This window comes from Tyto alba, unplaced genomic scaffold (assembly GCF_018691265.1).
Source record: "Tyto alba isolate M040663 unplaced genomic scaffold, T.alba_DEE_v4.0 Super-Scaffold_22, whole genome shotgun sequence".
Taxonomy (NCBI): Eukaryota; Metazoa; Chordata; class Aves; order Strigiformes; family Tytonidae; genus Tyto; species Tyto alba.
In genome coordinates, this window is record NW_024881296.1 from 17,961,910 (window position 1) to 17,983,764 (window position 21,855).

At 45.1% G+C, this 21,855-nt stretch overlaps 1 long non-coding RNA gene across 1 annotated transcript; it reads left to right on the plus strand.

The window, feature by feature from the left end:
* The first annotated feature begins 1,775 nt into the window (after positions 1 to 1,775).
* Positions 1,776 to 20,397, plus strand: LOC116965921. The gene is made up of 3 exons (XR_004409809.2): positions 1,776 to 1,918; positions 4,758 to 5,240; positions 18,912 to 20,397. It is a non-coding gene; the product is annotated as an uncharacterized LOC116965921 (long non-coding RNA).
* The last annotated feature ends 1,458 nt before the right edge of the window (positions 20,398 to 21,855 follow it).

Below are 21,855 nucleotides of genomic sequence, written 5' to 3' on the forward strand. Positions count from 1 at the left end.
GGTCCTTTTCTTGAAACACTGGTGTTCAATTCTTCCAAAGAAACAGCCATATGAAAAATACAGCTTTGGTTTGTCTTTTGAATTTCAGTAGGCAAAGCCTTTTTTCTACTTTTGCCCTTTCTCTCTATCCTTCCCCCAAACATTTCTGTTTTCTCCTGCGAAAGGAGAGAGAAAGAAAAGGTGGAAAAAGAAACAGCAAAATGAGAACCATTCTGAAAATGATAAGTTAAAAATACAGGTTTTTGTTTGTTTGTTTGTTTGTTTTTGTCTAAGTCTGAGTGCACGTTAAATAGTGATCCATAGGACTTCAATGAACAAATGATAACAACTGTTGCTCCTTGTACTTTCTGAGACCGCACAAAGAAAAGAAATCAAAGAAATAAAGAACTTCACTATTTTGGATGATACCTTCCACTCATTTTTTTTGTTTGATGTCATAGCTGACAAATCCCTGCTCTTCGCTGCCTGATAGCTGGCACGGATGCCAAGGTGTCTGGAATAGGCAGTACGTCGTGTGATGAATCATCGGTGGGTGATTAGGGTTTGTTGTATGGTCTGTCACGGCAGGGCTGGCGCGTTGTTTCTCGCCAGAAGGCAGATAAAACCCAGCTCCCTCTCAGCAGAAAGGTGTTGGTAAGGAGGGCAGCGTGGGGCTGCTGTGTGAGGTGGGGTCCCCTGCACAGCGCCTGCCACGGCAGCTACTCCCTACCCACCATAAGCACCCCGGTATAGGAAAGAGTGCGTGTCTCCTTGTGAGAAGGGCTTGCAACAAGTGAATTCTTCCCTCACCCCCCACTATAGCCCGCTCCCCAGTTAAGCCATTTCATTATGCCAAGCAGCGATATTCCCATCACATCTCTGTAGGTCCCTGCCTGTCCTTCCAGGCCCTGCAAGCTCCCTGTCTGTGGGACCGCAGAAGCCAGCAGGGCAGGGGTGGCATACGGGAACTTGACCTTTTATCTGGAGGTAATTTCTGCCAAAGTAAGGCTTGATAACACCGGAAGAGCCAAGAACTTGCATATGCATTTCTCTGTGCATTTTTGCCATCATACCCAATTCTTACTTTATAGTTAGATCTGGCCAAGGAAATTACACAATTACACTGAGTTTGGGTTTAAAACTTGTGCATAATCAGCCCAGGTCCACAAATTGATCTGCTGCTACTAAACCTCCGAAACTCGTTGTATATATGACTTTTTTCAGATTCAGACCTAGACCTACTTTGTACAAATATTCTGAAAAAAAATTATAGTCCTTGCAGTTAACCTTTTGTTTCAGTTCAGTAAATACCTCCTTTCAGTACACTGTAGATCTGCAAACACTGATTCCCGTCCTCTTGCCAGCAATGAGTAATCTGGCAGGCAGCTCTGCTCCTGCCCTTCCTCCTTGACAAAGCAGACTTTAAGCAAAACACTGAAGCACTGGGCACAGATTATTTAGTGATTTCTTTATCAACCAGTGATGATGTTTTCCTGTGAAACCAAAGCTGCGTTCTGTGCTATTTCGTAGGGTTTTCAAGAAGCTTGTTATCCAAGTGGAACAAATGCAGTCTGGCCCATTACATTTTCCTGGGGAATTTTGAAATTTTTGTAAACTGAAGAAAAAAAAAAAAAAAATAAAAAGGTCAAGTTTAATAAATCCAGTATTGTCACTTTTATACTTTCTCTGGGATTTATTTCCTTTGCAGTTAATTTGTATTCACTCTCTGTTCCCTTATGCAAGACCCTTAGGGATATTTTTAAATTCAACGTAGCATAATGCTCCGTTTCATCCTCAAAGAGATGCTGAACTGCAGACAACTGTGCTGAGGGATGCTTGCTACCTACAGGAGGGAAGTGATGCTGGGACCCGGTACCACCATGCAGGCTCTGCACTGCACAATGAGGATGCACACTCTCCATGATGCAAACTGGCACAGGTAGGGTCACTTCTGTTCCCATGTCATTAACAGAGGAGGAAAGAAAGAGGATTTTTAATTGTTTTATTAGAAATTTTGAGTTAATAGGAATCTTAAAATCAACGGATAACAAGTGTGGGGTTTAATTATGGCTGTAGCTATATGTGCCTAGACTTGCACAAGCAAATACTACTGGTTATAGATGGCTGTAGTCCCCCAGGGCTTCCTCCCTGCATTTTAATGGTCTTTCCTTCTTCCATTTTCACTTTTGTAAGCACAGGCCATCCATATCTTTCTAACTTTTGATGAATACTTGGCACTTCCTCTTCAGCTCAAGTGGGCATGGAAAAAATGTCCTGGGTCATGAAGGTCAGTCCTCTCACCGACAGCCATTGTATAATTGTGTCCAAGCCCTTACCCGGGTCTGTCCGGGAAACAGGGAGACATCCTGTCCTTGCTACACCTATTTGGAGACTGCTTCAGCATAGGGCTCCCCTAGCAGTGAACAGACTTATGATTTCCACAGTAAGGTAGTTTATACTAATTTGAGCTTTGTACTTGGATTGAGGTTTGTACTTGGCTCAAGCTGCATTTTTTCCCCCCTCTCTGCTTTTTACTCTTCTACTGCATTTACAAAGGACAGTCGTGTCTGTTCTCAGCTTTCACTTTCCTTTGGTTGAAAAGCCAGACTTGGCACCAGTCTAGTCTGGTGTTTAAAATGGCCTTCCCAGTAATCCCATGGTCAGCGCCTGCTTGGCATTCACTTAATCTAGCTCTTCAACATGAACATGGCCAAGGGAATCTGTATACAGCAACCCTGTGAGGTCTCCCCAGGGCTGTCCGTGTCCAGTGAGCACTAGCCTTTATCTGTCCTTTTTGGAAATCCTTCTCCTGCACTGTCCTGTGCTTGGCTTTTCCCCTTTTGTGCCCGGTTTGGCTTTGAAAGCTGAGTGGCAAGGGCTGGGATGCGATCTGTATACACAGGTCTTCTTCCCCGCTTGTTTTCAGCTGGCAGGACTGATGATGATTGCAAAAGCTTGGGTAACTTGTTCCCATGTGCACGAGCTTGGATTTTGTAAATTATTAAACTCGGTTTTGTTTCATTAACCTGGCCCTCTAGGTCATTGGGTTTGACCTGTATGGTACCATTAGTCTTTGCGTTGACAATGCCCCCAGCTTTTTTACATCAATAAATACTACCGGATGTTCCCATTTTCTCTGCCAGTGATCGTGCTGAATTGACGCTTAGACTCATTCCTGAGAAAACTGTCCCATTTAATTAAATTTCTTTGTGGGAGAATCCTTTGTCATCCCCCCAGGAATGTCCTCATGTCCTAATAATTTCTGTGCCAATTCCCATTTTCGCAGTTTTAGTTAATAATTCCCACGTGATACTATACAGATGTCCAGAGAGATTTTTCTGACTTGTATTCCTCTATATGAAAGACATCCATCTTTTTAAAAAATTATATAATCTTATTCAGGCACACTCCTGCTGCATCTCGTCCCAGTTTCCAGTTACCTTCCCAGCTGTAATAGCCCTCTCCTCTCACATGTCCCAAAGCCTTTCAGAGACCACTTTCCTACTCTCTCTCATCATATTGTAAACTTGCCTGCTATTTCAGGTGCCCGTTTGGGTTTAACAAAAAATTTGTGCAGTGTTACTTTCCTGCCCCATCATAGCGCTGCTTGCTTCTCCCAAACCTGAATCTCTGGGCTGCAGTTTTTTAATCTAGATTTTAATCTAGTAAAATCCCCTTCCCCTTCCTGGGACTGCATGTGTTGATGAGCAGCCACACACTGCGCACTGTCCTACCTTGGGGGAAGGGAGATGGGGTAGAAGTGGGGACACCAGGAGACCAGACATTGCAAAGTACAAGAAAACTGAGTTGCGAAAGGTGATATTAACCCTGTGCAGATTAAGTTCATTATCACAAATACCATGCAAGTATCAACAGCAACAGATTTCATAATTGCATACATTTAGGATGATTGTCCTGTGGTGGTATTGCTTGGTATGACTATGGATGTGATGGTATTTGTGAGAATGAGCTAGTAAATGACTATTACTCTCCTGCTTAGCATTCCCTGGAAACAAACTAACTCTCCAAGCAAACTAAAAGTAAATAAAACACAGATGGATGGATGGATGTCTTCAGGAAAAAAGAAAAAAAAAAAAAAGAAGTGAGGAAACACTGATGTTTTGTCCCTTTTTAACAGAAACCAAGGCCAAACTCCCATTAGCTCCAAGGGAATTAGATGCCCTTAATCTAAATAATAAATGAGGGAGCATATTATACCCAAGATGTGGTGAAACATCATGATGTGGTCTTTAGACTGATGGGGTCAAAATTTTCCATGGCTAGAGGGAAGGCAGTGGTAAGTGACTGAACAAGACAGGCTCAGTAAATGGCAGTGCACAGCAGGGACTCCAAGTATTCTCCTGCTGTGTGTGTGTAGCAGCACGAGGACTTTATCCAAAGCCTGACAGAGTCCTGAAAGCCTTTAACTTTGCTGTGTCTTAAATCAGAGCTTACTTGTATTATTTATCTTGTTTGCCAGGAATCCTGCATCTGTGGTTTTCCCAGCAGAAACAATTGATATGACTAATATGCTAGCTTTTTCTTTCAATGGTGTGACATGTTTGGGTTAGTCTACTTTCAAGAGATCTTTCAGTATTTCCTCCTGAACAAATCAATGATATTGGTAGGTAGTTGCAAATTTCTGTTACAGTAACTGGTAGAGCTGATAGACAGTATCACGATACAATTATTTTCTTAGGATTTTTCCAAAAGGCTGTGACTGGGGAGATGTACCATGCCAGTAGTACTGAACCATTCCACCACGGCTTTGCTTTCAGAGAAACTCCCAAATACTTGTGGCTCCTCCACGATTTATGGTGCTGAACTTTCCAGCTTGCAAGGAGCACGTGAGGAAGGTTATACCAGCTGCTAGAAACAAATCTGCTCCGCAACAGATGTGAGGTGTTTGCTTAGCTATCGCATGGACTTTCAGATCAAATCCACACTCTGCACAGGAACAAGGACACCAGCGTTTGGTTTCTAGAGTGAATTTCATGAGCTGGCATTGGTGAGGTGCTTGCCAAGGTTGACTGAGCGAAGAAGGACCTCTGCAAAGAAGCCAAAACCAAAATCTGTTAAGAAGGGGGAAAGAAATCCCCGTCTTCCGACCTGCATTACTTGAAAGTGGGGATTCAGACCAGCTGCCTACTTTTATTCACAGCTCATCCCAGCAAGCAAGGGCTCACCTCATATAACACGACCTGGATAACAGAAGCTGGGACATCTTATGTGCAGCAGAGCAAACTGCCCCATGACAGGAGGTAGGTGAAAAGTGATAAATCTGCATGCCTCAGTTGTGTGAAACCCTGCCCAGATTCACAGCAGTGAAAGGCTGGAAAAAGAGGTGAGACCCTCAGCCAAAGACACAAATTGTATCTGACATTTCTTGATGCAGAGGCAGTGCTGTCGCATTAGCCACACAGAGGATGCAGAGCAGTGTATAGTCCAGGTGAAACCTGCAATGTGTGTGAGTTCACAGAGATATTGAAGTAATGCTGTTAAACTAGAGGCCCTCTTCCAGTCTTCTGATCTTTTGCATCTCTCAAATCCAGTAGTCCTGTGGCTTGATGCCTCTGAGCCAACTATGTGCTCATTGTGTGGAGCCCAAATCTCTTTCTTGGGGCCTTTGAAGACAACAGTTTAAAAATAGCTTAGTCCCAAGCTTTTTTCCTTGGCATGATTACTCCTATGGGACCTTCTCTGCTTGAGAGCTGTTCTGCCCCTGTTCTTCCCCAGTGCTGGGTTTATGAAATCTCAGTTTCTCAGAGGCCACCAGCACTTGTGAAAATGGGGAAGCAGCAAAGGGAATTCCATACCCCTCTTTCAACACCCAGGGGTCCATTTTAGTATCTGCTACTGTAAACTAAAAGCTATCCATTCCTCCCAGTCCAAGTCTGGTGCTTTACTGTAGATTAATAGAAGAATTAAATATGAGGGGGAAAAAAATCACTGCAAGAATTTTATTTTTTTTTTTATTTTTTTTTTTTTTGCCAGGGAGAGAGTAAAGAGAAACAGATGATTAATGTTTTGTTTCTTGATGGTTCAAGTATCCTTTTATATATGAGTCATATGTCTAAATATTCAGGGTCACCAGTGACCTCCTCTTGGACACATTTACAAAATTTTTCCCTCCTTGGTCTAGCTGAAGAGTCTAGATGCATTCACTCCTCTTATGTTTCTGGCTTTCCTAGGTCAATACTTTATTTCTGCTCTTTGGGGACAAGTGATATGAGTATAACAACAAAGACAAAGGATTTTTTTTTTCTTATGTGGTTTACACAGTCCTTACAAAGACCTGTCTGTGTCTCTTGTGGGCGTTTTTGCTGGGTAGCATACAAAAAATATTTTATATGGATAAAAATACGTACCCAAATATTTTTGGGTTCACTTTGTGCATTACCAAGATTTATATAACTCTTATTTTGAAGCAAACTGACTGAGATTGAAGCAGTTACAGAACAATATTTATTGAGCCACTAGACAGCCAAATATTACTTCATAAGACAGGAATAAGCAAATGTTAACTGGTTAAGGGATAGCAACTTCTTACAGAATTTAATTGGACAGGAGTCATCTCAGGCAGTCACCTCACAGCATTCAGAATCTCTGTATATTGACACTAAGTACGACTAGGAGATGAAAACATTGTAAGTCAAAACCAGAGACTATATTTTCAGGTCTTTGGTGCCTATTTTCTTAGGCTGCTGTCACTGTCTGCATATCCACACCCTTGAGTGATCCACAAATACATGATCTAGATCCTGCCTGTGCAAGATGGGGGCAAGATTTAGGATCCTGCTTTTACAGATGCTTATAAGGTTAGGTGAGGGAGATGTTCATAAATGAAAATACGAATGCACGTAATATCTGTTAGGGATATAGCCAAGAACTCTATAGATTTTTACCGAAAGCAAAGTCAATACACTATAGGCATATTAGTTCTCTGAAGTCCAAGTACACCATTACTCAGTCTATGACTTGGTCCTGATATTGCTCCTTGCTTCTTTTATTACACCATTGTTGCTGCTGCAATTACACCATTCTTTTCCATGGATTTACTTCTCATTTATGTCTTGATTTAGCAACACATTTAAGCGGTAGTACAGGACAGGAGGTGAAGCTGCAGATGCATCTGTAAAGACTAACAATTCTCAAATTAATAACCTAATTATAGGATGTTGTAAAGAAAGCAGAAAAACTCCACAGCTAATCTTGTACTGGCATTTAATAACAGATGTGTTGTATAATCCACAGGAGGTAATTTTTCAGCTTTGCTCAGTGTGGGTGAGGTCTTTACTGGAGCATTGTGTCTGCTTTGGGGCCATGCACTTGATGAAAGATGGAGACTAATTGGAGAAGAGCCAGAGGACACCAACAAGTATGATGAGAAGTTTGGAAAACATGACCTATGAGGAAAGGTTCAAGGAAGTAATGTGGGTTTTTTTGTTTTTTGTTTTTTTTTAATCTAGAAAAAACACATCCCGAGATGAGACAGAGTGAAAGATTTCCAATACTTAAAACATTACTGTGAAAGACTATGATCAATTGTGCCCATAAGGATACAGAAATAATTGGTCTAATGCCATTTACTATTAAGAAAATTCAGGACTGGATGAGAATACCTATAAAGACTTGTTAATTATTGTGATTGGAGATTTTTAAGGACAGATCAGACATATATCTGCCAGGAGAGGCTAAGCTATAGTTATCTTGCCTCTGTGTGTGGGGTGGGGAAGATGTTCTCCTGAGATCCCTTCCAACCCTGTATTTCTGTGATTTATGGTCTCTATGTGACAGATCTCTGTTAAACCAGAGCCTTAGACTGCAATCAACTCCTAGACATCAGAAACTTCATTTGGAAAGATTTATAGGCTGGACAAGTGTCAAACAGTTTTCTGTCCTCCAAGGAGAAGGTATCTCTCCGGCTGTCACTCAGGTCTCTGAGCTACAACTGACAGAGTTGTCTGCCTTGCTTATTAGTCACTCAGTCGAACCAAACCTGCAGCAGCATGGCAAGAGAGCAGGCGGTTTCTAGAAAGGTTTTGCCGAGGAAGTTTGAATAAACCCAGGATGCACCATGAGCTGATTTCCCTTCACACAGTCTTCCCACCCTGTCTTGCACTGTTCTCGCCAAGAGCTTGGTGTTGGAATACCCTTCAGGAATAATGTTCAAAAGTCAGAAAAATGATGAGGGGTCAGATATTTAGGCAAAAGATAAAAGCTGATGCTTCAGCCAAAATGGATGTGGAACAAGTGTTGTCTCAGAAAAAAAAAAAAAAACAACAAACAAACCAAAACCAACAAACCCTGAGCACACCAAACTTGTCTTGTGTGTCTCTTATACCCAGTAAAGTTGGCCTACAGAGGCCCCACATTTACTTTTAGAGATGAAGGAAAAATGAATGGTGGCACATAATCAGAACAGGATTGCTCTATTAGCATCTGTATTTCCTCCTACCAGCGCCAGCAAGGTCAAGAGATGAGAGAAGAGGAAGGGCCATTGACTCCAGATTTAACTCAGATGTGTTCTCTATTGTTTTGTTATATGAACGTTGTTACTGGTGATCTGCCTTGGCCTTTTAAGGGGACTGTTTTTTCTGCTGTATGTGATTCTGTTTGGATTGCTGTGTGTGATTCTCTGGATGCAGTGCCAACTGCTGACCTCGGCCTTATGTACACTGTTGTCCCATCCTGGTCTGCCAGTGAAGGTCCCAGCAGCTGCGTGCTCAGCTGATGACAGCCGTGAAGGTCTGCGTGACCACAAGAGAGTGGTGGTATGGAAGTTAACATTCAGAAGGAAGAAGGCAAATGTAAATATATGTAATAGACATGCTGCCATGATGGTGATACAGATACCACCACCCTGTAAAATATACAACAGGCTGCTTCAAGTTGCTGATTGTTTCTTTCTCCAAATTTCTTCTCTCTTGACATTGCCTTTGACCTATGCTGGGGTCCGAAATCCCATTTGGCCACTGGAGGGCAATCCAAACTCTTCACCATAAGTATTTCCAACTCATGGCTTGTCAAGTAGCAGCATCGGCACTGTGGCACAGGGACTGCAGATTGCTTTTGTGCTTTCACCCTCGCTCCCTCTTTGACCCCTCCTTTCACATACACCATCAGGCTTGTGTCAGTGAAGTTTTGTAATGATAGGAAGTCTTCTTTCCAACAAAGTGCCAACCATGCCAAAACAAGTTCCGCCACAATCCCCTCCTTGTCAGGTTTGTTGGGAGTGCTCACACTTGGCTTATAGACTCCATGGTGTGTAGGAAGCCCACATGACTGCCAGCCTTGGAACTTGACCAGTGCCAAACTCAGTAGTGACATGTTGGACAGGGGTGGATTATACTGGACTGACTAAAATTTATCTTGGGGAAACAGAGATGTGTAGAAGTGTCAGAGTAGGCACTCTACAGCCAGTGCAACATGGAAGACTCTGGGCACTATTATATGTCTCTACTCTGTAGGAGATTTGGGCTGCTCCTGCCTAAACTTCCAGGGACTACCAGTAAGAATAAGGGACAGAAGTAATTTTCCCTTGTGTGTTTTACATTTGAATCAGACCGTTGGTTTTATGTCAGATTATGTCATTCTGTCTCCAAACAGGGTTCTGAACACCTTGTAATGGGTGCAAAATAGCATGACTTTTTTTTTTTTAAGTTATCTCCAGCTCCACAGTCTACTGGAAGTCTGAATGTACCTGGAGGCTTTTCAGCAACCAGTCAGCAACCCTCAGTTGTTCACCAAGCAGATTCCCTTTCTATCCTACAGTTCCAACAGGGCTGAGCACAATAACAGTCTCTCATCTGGAGCTGTCTTTCTAAGAAAGACCTGGCATCTGGGAATGTTGAACAGCAGCTTCTTCAGTAATGGAGAAAGTCAGCCAATGAAATACATCCTTGATGCGGAAGTCTTGGACACAACATATACGATCAATGTGATCAAGTTAATGTCACTTTATTAAAGGATACACAGCAATTTATACACTAGCACAAAGCACACGCGTTACGTTTTGGTTGCTAATAGGTTAAAGCTGCTTGTTCATGCGCCTTGCTCTGCCATACCTACATTCTGTTTCTACGTCTTGTTATCTTGTTTTTTACATTCCAACCTCCTTACCTCTTTGCAACATAGGCAGTTTCTCAAAACCCCAACTTCCTTATCTCTTTTGACCTTGCATATGTCCTTCACAACAGCTGCAGTTGTGAGGCCCCTCGGTCTGGATCGCTCATAATATGCCCATTTTCTTCCAGCCACTCCACACACCCTGACCTCAACCTTACAATCGTAAAGCTCCAAGTAATGCTGGCCACTGCTCCAGCCCGACATCACAGGGCAACAAGCGCCACCACAGCGAGGTCAGCAGCTCCCAGGCTGTGTGGTGCTGACTCCATGCGAGGTGGAGGTCGCTAACAGAGCAGGAGCCCTGACACAGCTCTGCAAGTGGGGAAAGGAGCCTGCCCCCCATGCAGGAAACACGGATGGGGATCTTCCCTCTGCCAGAAGGTCTGCCCCAGAAGGTGCAAGAGCAGCTAATGGAGAAGTGCAGGCTGTGCGAGAGTGCAGAGCAGGGCAGCACGGGCTCACATGCAGAGTGCCTTGTCTCGGCACCATGCTCTTGGCAGCACGGTGAGCCAGTGCCTGGTAAGCCCTGCAAGATCAGGGCCCAGCAACACCCCCCATCACAGTCTGTGACTTGTGTTTGAGGTGTCTCCTGTGCCTTGCTTCGGGAGAGCTGCAGGAGACAGGCTTCCTAATGCTTGGGGAAAGAAGTCCACCTCCTCAGTTCCCCATAGGTCCTTCTCCCCAGGCTCACCCCTGTGTGTGCTGTGCAGGCAGCTCACTCGCAGCAAGACACCGCTGCAGAGTCCTGGCACGTCACTGGGACACCCTTTGGGGTGCCGATGGGTTCATTTCTTCTCTTGCCAGGGTGCTGGATGGCTTCCTCACTTCTTGGCAGCCTGTCCAGTTGTTTCCAGAGAGCCTAAGCTCCCAAATGTCCAACTTCTTTCCCAGCTCCCCTAGAGAGGGGATGCTGGAGCTTCCAGGCTGCTAGTCCCCAGTTCCCAGTCAGTCTTGGTGGTGCTGAACAGGGAGACAGCAAGCCACATGACTTCAATCTGCCTAAGTCACTTAGTCCAGGTTTCCCTAGCTCCACTGAAAGTCACCAGGTAGGATGAACAGGGTCTGGAAGTCCTAAAAATACAGTTAATTCCCGGGGTCTCACAGGATTGCTGCGGGAACGTGTCTGGGGTCCTGCAGCCACCCAGATGTGCACCTCCTGCCACAACATCCACAGCGTGCACCTTGCCAGGTGCCCAGCTCTGTGTACAGCCTGCACAAAGCACTGCTTCTGTCATCAGCTGTACCTTTCAACCTCCTTTTCCTGTGTATAAAGTGATCCTGTAGAGAGGACCTGTATATAGGCTATTCCAGACATAAAACAATAAAATTTTACAGCCCCTCCTTAAGCTTTCTTTTAGAAGCCATAAGAGTATTTTTCTTCAGGTAAGACAGGACATGTAAAATTGCCAGGGACGTGGGAGATTCACAGAAGTATGGAGAAAAAAAGGCTCTTTTAAATTAGAATCAGGAGAGAGCTATGCATTTTCCATTAGACAGACTTTAAAGGGACTGCGACATAAAACAAAAGCCAAGCCAAATACTGAGAGAAGTGTAACCAGTGAAACAATGGGAAAGTTATTTAGCAGCATACACAGCGCTGGAATGGCTATGCTGTAAGTTAAGCACGCACACCAAATGAATTTTGGGCTGCTGGTGCCAGAGCACTCAGCTAACCCTCTGAAAACTAACTCAGACACAGCATGCTTATGTTTCCCTCAACAACAGCTTGTGAGGCAATGACTGTGAAGGGAGAGACAACACATATTTATTTCAAACAGCCACTCGTGCAGAACAGCTTGGACTCTGTGATCCTAGCCAGGTACTCTTCAGTAATCCCACGTGCAAGGTGCATTGCGCAGCTTCCATGTGCGTCCCTGGAGCGGCATGTCCTGCTCTCCTACTGCTCTGTACTAACCACTGACAACTGCCAACCACTCAGTCCAGTAACTTCACCTGTCTCCCAAGCATCACCTCTCACAAATCAGCAAGTGCAGGACAACTTCTATCATAGCGCAAGACAACCTGTTCTTGCTCTCTCAGAAAGGATGCCCTTGCTTGCTGGTAAAATAAAGCTGTTACCAAATTACAATTCTGCAGCAGATGCATTGGCGACCCTTTGACTCAAGTCTTCCTCACTGCACTAGGGTGCCCTCTGAACTGAAATCTCCTTGCTGCGGTGACTGTGGGGAGAAGAGGTACCACAAATCTAGTTGAGCCTATCTGATTTGCAGATGTTGCTTGCTCTCTCCTGGACCTTGGGGATGGTTTAGCTCAAAGTGTGCCTGTGCTGATGTAAAACTGGGCTCAGGGATGCATTTGAAGGCTGAAATCATAGGGGATGAAGAAATCTGGTGGAAACAACCAAGCTGAAGGGCTTGGCTCCTCTGCCATTATGCAAAGGTGGCTGACATAAGTGAAGGCTTTAAAAGCAGCCCACGTTTCTTCTTGGATTTTTTTCCTTGGCAGTGCTTGAAGGATCTTCAAGCAGAAGAATGCTGTCAACAAGTGCTCTGATTTTCCTGTCTTTTTCCCCATGTCTAGGAAAAAGAGCTTTGGTATTTTCTTTTCAGTTTCCCATTGTAGAGCCATGGGAAGACTATGTCATTCTGGGTTTGGAGAACAGTGCAGCATGCGGCGTCATCCCCAGCTCAGAACATGCCAGAGGGGCATTCTGCTTCCTTGCATCTATTGGGGAATGACAGGAGCACCACGTTTCCTCCACGCCATAAAATTATTCCTCCTTTTCAGCGGGGACTTCTCTGCACTTGATACCCAGTGTTTTCTGGCTCCCACAGGCATGTGCTTCACATGACCTGCTGTTTCTGTTTCAGAAAATAAAGTATCCAGGATGGTTTTTCAAGGACTGAATTTTTTTCTTGCAGGAATGTTCCTACCGCAGCCACCGAAACTGCTCTCCTAAGCGCTTTGGTGAGAATGTAAGTCATCTAGGTGAAGAAAAGACATTTTTACATATATGATCATCATTGTATCTCAGCTGAGAGAACATCTCTGATAGGTTTTTGATTTACATTTACAGTTTTTCTTTATCATATTCATGCTTTGGAATAGCGGGGTCAAGAGCTGAAGCATGATATGTGAGCATGTGTGCACATGTGAAAGAGAGAAAAAGAGGAAGGTATCAGAAACTTCAATTAAAAAGAGGATTTTTAAACCTTTATCTTCACCTAACCTGAATGTTAGACTATTAGAAAACTGTTTGTCTATTCTGTAGTAATTTTCTTTTTTGTTTTGGTTTGCTTTGTTTTGACAGCTAATAGCTCTGCTTGCCAGCACACAATGAAATCAGCTGGTGTTTGTGCTGTCAAAAATGAAAGGGTTTCCTATTATTCCATTGATTTCATTATATTAGATTAAGAAATCATGTGGTTGGCTACCATCGATGACATGAGCTCAGAGTACAGTCAGCAATGATTCATGCTGCTGCATGCTGAATCTGCTAGGAAAGTTTGTCACCAGAGGCAAACATGGCCTTCTATTTAAATTTTCTGGTCCAGGATCAAGGTTTTCTCCCAGAGAAGTCCTGAGTCTTACGGCAGCTTTGGGGTGCCATTATAGCATGTGCAAGTTGGAATAATTGAATAATCCTAACTGTTAGATTGAAATGAGTTCTGCTGAAGCAGAAGAAGAGAAGTGGGAATCCTGGACTCGGGTCCTGCCAGATCAACACACACCTTGGCAAGCATTTACATTTGCTCAGCATTTTGACTCCTGATCTGCACCCCTGGGAACTGTCTAGCTGGCTTTAATTTAAAAGAAACAGGATAAAGTAATGCACTCCAAGAGTCATGAAGAGGTGTGAGGAGCCAGCTTGTCCCAGAAGATTGATTTTGGACACTGAGTCCAAGAAGTCATGGCTGGACTTGCTGGGCCCTTTTAGACTTGCCTGTATTTCAGGATTGGCCTCTGCCATAAACACTGTGGCATTTTAATTGTTTGAGAGGCAGACTGTTAGGGGCACAATTAAGTTCACACTGCTCTGCCACCACTTGTCAGTTGCTGGGTCACAACCAGCAACTCCTACAAAAGGTCCCACACCTTCCACTCTCCTTTCCTGCCTCTCCCCAAGCCCTTCCCCAGAACTGAATTAGAGCTCTGTAGTTTTGGTTTATGCCTCATTTTCCATAATTTTTGCACTCATTTTCTCCAGGGTTCTCCACTGAGGCTGACTACCAGATGCACAGATGTGTGAAAAAGATGCAAGAAGAAAATTTACACGTAACATATTCCATGGGCTAAGCAGGAACTAACAGACATTAGAAAACTCAAACTTAACAGACGTTGGGAATGAGTGTTGAATTTTTTCTCATGCTGGCATTTGCCTTTGCCTAACGCTAGGATCAGTTTATTTGTGGGGATCACTAAGGCAAGTTACATAAGTGTTGGCATTTCAGTGTGTGTGTGTTTGGTACCAGAGGGCTGTGCTAGCATCCAGAGGGACCTCTGTAGGCTGGGGAATAGGCTGACACATCCCTCATCAGGTTCAACAGAGGGAAATACAAAGTCCTGCCCTGGGAGGAACAAGCCCAGACACCAGTAAGGGCTGGGGGCTGACCATCTGAAAAGGAGCTCTGCAGAGAAAGACCTGCAGGCTTTCAACTCACTGCATTGAAAGGCAACGAGTTGATCATGAAATGCATCCTCGTGACAAAGAAGGCTAAAAGCCTGCTGCAGTGCTTTAGGAGGCTGGTCAAACATGGATGCAGGTTGCCCACAGAGGCCGTGGAGTCTCTGTCTTCAGAGATTTTCAAGACTGGAAGTGGCTGTGAGCAGCCTCCTCCAGCTGACTGTGCTTTGAGCTGGGGATGGACCAGGTGATCCCCAGAGGGGCCTTCCAGCCTCTGCCATGGTGTAAGTCTGTGATTATTACTAAGCCATAGCAATGATGTTGGTGCAGCTACAAGTGTGCTCCTGCAGATGAGTTTATGATGACATTCATAAAACACCCAGCATGGGAAGAAAGCATGATTGCATGTCAGGTCAGGATTTAGTTCAAGAGTTTTCTGGAAGCAATGGCACAGGGCAAAAAGTGTGACAAGGGTATTACTGCTTCAAGTCATGCCTTGAGTGGATTTCTGCCTGCCTGGATACCACTGATCACTGCACATGACACCTGTAGCAGCGTGATGAGCATCACATTTTGGTGGGACTGAAAGTAGTTCAATTCTGTAGAAGGGGTAATTCAGGACTGACTTATCTGAGGTGGAGCAGGGGCCTGGAAATGGCACTTCTGGAGGAGGACTGCAGGACTACAGAGGACCAGCTGCCCCAGCAGATTTTGCAGTTTCCACTGTGGCAAAAGGCTAATGCTAATCTAAACTAAATCTCCACCTTTTAGACCTATCCAGTTCCCATTTAGTGCCCCTGTGGATGGCACTAAATCAATCAGGGCTATAAAGATAAATCAAATGTTTTCTTTGTGCCCTTCCTTTGCTTAAACATGTTTGGATGACAAATGAAGAGAAGGTGAAGTTGTCTCAGGACACTGGACAAACAGGCTCATCTTGGAAGATGGCATACAAATTTTTTAGAAGTTCTGACAAAATTGAGGTACCTGGAGAAAAGGGACACACAAGACAGTTGAGTACAGGAGCAAATCCTTTACTGCAAGTGTCTTCAGGCTCGATAAATTTGGCACAACTTAACAAGGAAAACAACCTGAAAACAGCTTTCTTATAGCCTGTGAATTCCTGCCCAGGGAGAAAATCCAGGGCTGTGAAGAGTTATTTAATCCCGTTGAATAACAGGAATGGAAGGCTAGAAACCAAAGGCAGACAAATTCAAACAGAGAAAGAAGCCTGAGGGGAAAGGCAGTGGCAGGACTTCTCACCATTCCCCCACTGAAGCCAGGGGTCTCCTGGGCTTCTCCTCTGGGCAAGTGAGGTGAGCACGGATGGAGAAGAAAGGCACCTGGCCAACAACTCGGTATGAGTGCCGGGTCTAGAAGTGTCTCGGGCAGGTTTGTCCCTCACCTGTGGCCTTACCTCCTCGCTGCCTCCTCCCGCAGAGACTAACCTCCCCTGCCACCAGAGAAGGTCACCGAACATCCCACCAGAGAAGGTCACCGAGCATCCCACCAGAGAAGGTCACCGAACATCCCACCAGAGAAGGTCACCGAGCATCCCACCAGAGAAGGTCACCGAACATCCCACCAGAGAAGGTCACCGAGCATCCCCCTGGACGGCCCAAAGCGAGGAGGTGAAGCCTGAGAGGGCGCGGGGACGCTGGCGGAGGCTCACAGCCATCGGTGGGGTGGGACGCGCGACTCCAGCTGGCAGCTCCCCCGGGCACGGGGCCGTGCCCTGCTGCGGCTCAGCTCACAGACCTGCGGCTCGACCTCCGGGTCGGACCCGGACCCTGTCCCGTGGGCCCAGCGTGGGTCTGCCCCACGCCTTGGCCCCGTGGTACCACTGTGCCCTGACAAGCGCAGAGGGGCACAGCTCTCCTCACCCTGCTCCCTGGCACTTCTTCAAAAGCCTCGTCTGCAGAGCAATAACCTCTGTCGTTAATGAATTTGCTTTTATACTGACTGCAGACAGCTAACTTAATGGCTGGGCTGGGTGAGCTGGATATTTTGGTAGGTCCTACAGGAACCTTGGGCAGCATGGGTGCTTTGACTGTACAACCCTTCATCAATTAAGAATATTTCTGTACTGTGTTTTTACACATGGATCTACTCTCATATGCATCTGGCAATTAGTTTACTCCCAAGAATGTGAAGTAATTTTTGGCCTCTAAACTGTAGGCATGAGTGTCTGTTTTTTAACTCTTTGCTGCCACTGGGGATGCTACATGAGCCTCTGAAAGGCAAGAAACAGTTCCCCCTTTGCTCTAGCAATAGCTACAGAGATAAGGTTCTGGGACCTATGGAAGTGCGTGGCTTACTTGCTACTATTGGAAAGGCTTTTTCATTGTCATGAATTTCAGGCCTTAAGAAATCACGTTAATGCAAGCCTTTTTCTATTTTACAGTAGGCAGGACAGGATTCTGGACAAACGATAGGCAGGTTTGGCTTTTCTCTTACTGGTGATGTTAGCAGTCATATCTATTTTCTATTATGTTTTTAATATATTTTCTCAGTAAAAGAACGTTTTATTTCCACAGTCTTTGTTTCTATTAACTTCGGCTGAAGGACCAGCACCTTAAGTGTCCCTAAAAATGCTTTATTATGGTTTTATGTGTTGAAATCCAAAAAAGTTCTACTAGAATGAGATAAATGTTTGACATGAAGTTGGATCAGCATTTATTAGTTTAAATCCCATGATCTGATTCTCCCAGCACAGGTAGTTCTTCTGTTGCAGAGAAGGATAAGATTTAACCAGGTAATATGCACAAGAATTTTTGGCAGCAGAAAGAATACCACCAATCCTTGCATGTTTGAGATCCCATATGTCCATGTATTCAGACAGACAGCTGGATAATTTTCCTATGTGTGAGGAGATCAGAGCAAAAGAGATGAAATGCTGGTGAGTAGATGGTTTGGATGTCAGTTTTATGTTCCTCTTGCAGTCTTTAAAACAATGCTGCAAAGAGAACCTGAAGATGAAATGGTTTCAGTGGAGCTGATTTGTAGCATAAAAAAAGAGGATCATTATTTCTGTTATCATTCACATTAGGCACAAGATAAAACCAGTGATTTGATTCTGAAGTATGAGCTTTTGGAGTAATAAATGTTCCTGTTCCTGATGATCATTGCTGCACATCATGTGTTGTAAGTGACTGAGTATGGCATTTTCTCTGTTCTTCTGTTTCCCAAAATGGGATAACTCACTGCAACTGTCTTGTCACCAAATATCTGCCTGTAATGTAAAACAGAAATCATGAAAAAAGGAAAATAACCCATCTTTTCAGCACAAGACCAGAGATCAGAGATGTATCTGTCTGTGACTGTTTCCCTTATCCTTGTAAGTAACCTCCAGTCTGAGAGAGATGCTGCAGAGGAGAATCTAGCATGTGGATGAGAACAGAGATCTTCAAATTATTAGTCCTATGCACAGAAACATGGGGGGAGAGACAAAAAGGAGGGGAGACAAACACACTTATTTTCTGCAAACCACCCTCCAACTCTGTTTCTCCAGTTTCATCATTCTCAACAGTACCTGAAAGGCCATCTGAAAGGTCATGCCATCCTGATAGGGTGGTATTTGGTACCCTCTTTAAACTTAGATGCATGATGAGGTGCCAGGCTCTGGAAAGTCATGCTCTCTTAGTGTTTTATATGGCCTGCATCCTTTGCTTTCTCTATCTCCTCACATGCACTAATAATGACTTCTGGTCACATCACAGCTTAGAAAAGCATGTTGCAGCCCATCAGGGTTTCATCCCTAAGGTATTCAGCCATGCTTGAGTGGCAGCTGGAAGTGTCTGCTACATCTGATTAGGCTACATGGGACTTCACTCTCAACTGGGACAAGATGATAAAGGGTAAAACCCAGTAACCTTCATCTCTGTTAACTGCAAGGTTTGGTTTGACACCAACACCATTACAGGACTCTTATACCAAAGCTCTAATGGTGATGCCAAATCCTTACCTTTACAGTCTAAAGTTTTTGAGGGTTAATCTTCTGAAGCTGCATCTTGTTTGGGGATCATCACTACCTCCACAGTCCTCGCACTGGGGCTTTTTCTCAGACTGAGAGGAGCACTGGGATTGCCTGCTCTGAGTCCTTCAAGCAGCAGCAGAAAGAGCACAAGAGCAGCTTTTAGCTATCTTTTGCTGATGTCCTGATCTGAACTGTTTGAAAGTAATTGACATTAGTTTTTTCTTGTCTCTTCTTGTTTCCAAGCTCAGACTGAAAAGTGGAGAACAAACCTCTGACCTCCTTGCAGAAGACCAGGAAGGGAGCAGTGTCCCTGAGTGTGACAGCAGACACAAATGCTGGTGCACTTCTGGAAGGCAATCGCAGCAGAGTTTTGTAGGTGAAGGTTTTGTGATCCAAATAATCTCTGAGTCTGGCAGGACCTTCACAAGGATTGTAGGTCAGACTAAGCAAGGCTGGATTGTGGAGCTGGTCGGCAGACTTGTGAGCACAGCCTTGGATTCCCACGGAATAAATTACTTCCCTGCTGGCAGGAGCCCTTCCACTGTGCAAGGGCATCAGGACACCCACGGCTTGGGTGCAAGAGGTGGGAAAAGAGCAGAAACCTGCTTCCTGGGTTTAATGCTGTTAACACTGTTGCATCTGTGTTCTCAGCAAGAGCAGGCTCCGTGCGCTCAACAGATAGGGCTGCTGTGCAGCACGCACCCTTGCCTGCCACTTGTGGGCTGGTTGCTTGGACTGGTGTGTAAGAAGTGCTCAGTAACTCCTCCATGGATGGACATGCAGGTCTGGTAACTGGAGCCTGCATCAGCGTACCAGAAGAGCTCCACAGCCCTCAGTTCTCACTATGTCCCCTGGACACTAAGGCTTCGACTCCAGAAAACACCACTGACAGTAGAAGGCTCCTCTAGGAATGCTGCCAGGCACGCAGGGCAGATCCAAGTTTTCAAGACCAGCTGCAGCTGATGGCAGAGTCAAGAAAGTGGCCATGGGCCCAGTGCCCTTGCAGCTCTTCTTCTGTGTGGGGTGCAGGAGGGAGGGCAGTGTCTGGGGGACCACCCCTGATCACCAGCTTCAGCACGGAGATACGGCTTTTCTCCTCATTTGTGTGCTGCCCACCACATGTCACCTTGTCCTTGCCTGACCCCCTGGCGAGTGTCTAGGGGGCCTTCCCAGCCTTTTTGTGCAGTGCAAACCATCAACAGGCCGCTGCTCCCCCCCACCCCCCCCAGGGAATTTCCATTCCTTCATGGGATCCCTTCATGAGGCCATGGGAGTGGTGCAGCTCAGCCTTCAGGGCGACACACAAACATTTTTCACTGTGGCTGAGAAAAGACCTCCTAGAGCGGGGCAATGAGACCCACACATGGGAGGGATGGCTGCTCAAACATGCCTGGTCTTCTAAAGAGGGCTGGGACAGTGGATCGCTCCCCTGCTTGTCATCAGGGACTCTCTGGAGGGGGGGGAAGTGATGCATGCAGCTGCAGGTTTTGCACTGCTAGCATCTGTGTAAATTTTATGAATTCATGTCATGACTCCTACATGTTATCCGAATCCAATGTGGGAATATGAGCTAAAGCTGGAGTAATCACCTGGGGTTCAACACTAGCGTTGTTATGAAAAATAAGTATGTGGTTCAAAAGCTGATCTCTGTAATAAATTGTTTCCTACTTTTCAGGAATGTGAAATCGTTAGTAAATGGACTCAGTATGTCCACCAGGCTGAAAAATAATCCAGGACTCTGTCTTAATTGTACTAAATCATTAAATACCAGTCACACCCCCTCTGTTGTGGTTGTTGTTTTGTCAATAGTCTGTCAGGCTTTTACCTTGGTAGTGATCCAGTGTCACAGTTGTGTGTCCACAGTTTAGAGGCAGAGATTGCAGCCATGAAAACGTAAGTTGCAAACCGTTAGGTCTCTTAGTTATTTGTGTTTCATATACTGCAAGTTCTTATGTTCTGCTGGTTTTGTAAATGGTTGGACAAGAAAGTGCACCTTAATGCATGGAAAGTGCACCGTGACTTATGTTCTCTGTCCTCATCCTCTTGAAAGGGACAGTGGGCTCCTCTGGCAGCACAGCAGAAGGGACATCACGGTGCCAGACCTGGGGGAGTGCCGGGGTCAGTGGCAGCACCCTGCACACGCTGTGGTGCCGTACCAAGTGCATCTGGTGCCCGGCTCCCCACGAAGCAGGGATGCCTGTGCAGGGCTTGCAGAGCTCCAGCTCACGGCCCAAGGCGGGCTGAAGCCCTGACCCATCTTTTGTGCAGGGCTGCCTCCATGGGACCAGACCCATGGGGCTGGGCACTGCGAGGAAGGGAAGGGCTGAACCCGCAGACCAAGTGGCTCCTCACGGACGTGGCTTTAACTTGAGTCAAGGGTGCCTTCTGCCCCTTGTTGACACACACAGGTCAAAGGGTCACCCTGTCCCAGGGGCAGTGGGAAAGGCAAGAACAAGAAGACTGAGCATAAATGCATCCTCTGGAGGTCTTTGGAAGAGGGTATGGGCGTTCACCCTGCAGTCCACAGTGGTTTCTTGGGGTCCCTGGGAACATAGCACTGTGGGTTTGGGGATCCTACATTTTTCCCGTGCATGCACAAATAGCAGGGTGAATAACTACAAAAAGGAAAACATGCCTGTGTAGAATACGAAGTTTTGGGAAAGTGTGTTCCTAATCCACGTGTGTGAGAACTTCCATGGATACAAGGTAGTGCTGCATGCTTTGTTTTGTCGACCAACCAAAATGAAAAAAAAACCTACATAGTTTTTTGATTCTTTTATTCACTTTGGAGCACTTCTGACACAGGAAACTTCTGTTGCTCATTGAACAGTTATGCCAGATTTGAAAACCAATCACACCTGTGTCTACAGGGTCCATGTTACCTTAGACCAGCTGTGATCCACACAGATACATTTAGGAACCCTCCCAGAAAAACTGTGAAGTTGGTGCTGTAAATATTTATGATTATGAACAGTTTTGCGGACTTTTATGGGAGTGGACTTGATAGTAAGGCACACCAGGTAACAAGTGATTGCAGAACTGTGAACATTCTCTCTGCTCTATAGAAAACTACATTTCTAGAGAGGATCAAAAACCTCATCTATTTTTGCAAAAAATAAGGAAAAAATTATTTAAAGGAGCTGAAAACAGTTTTGTTTAAGGCAGCCAAAGCAAAGAGATTTAAGGT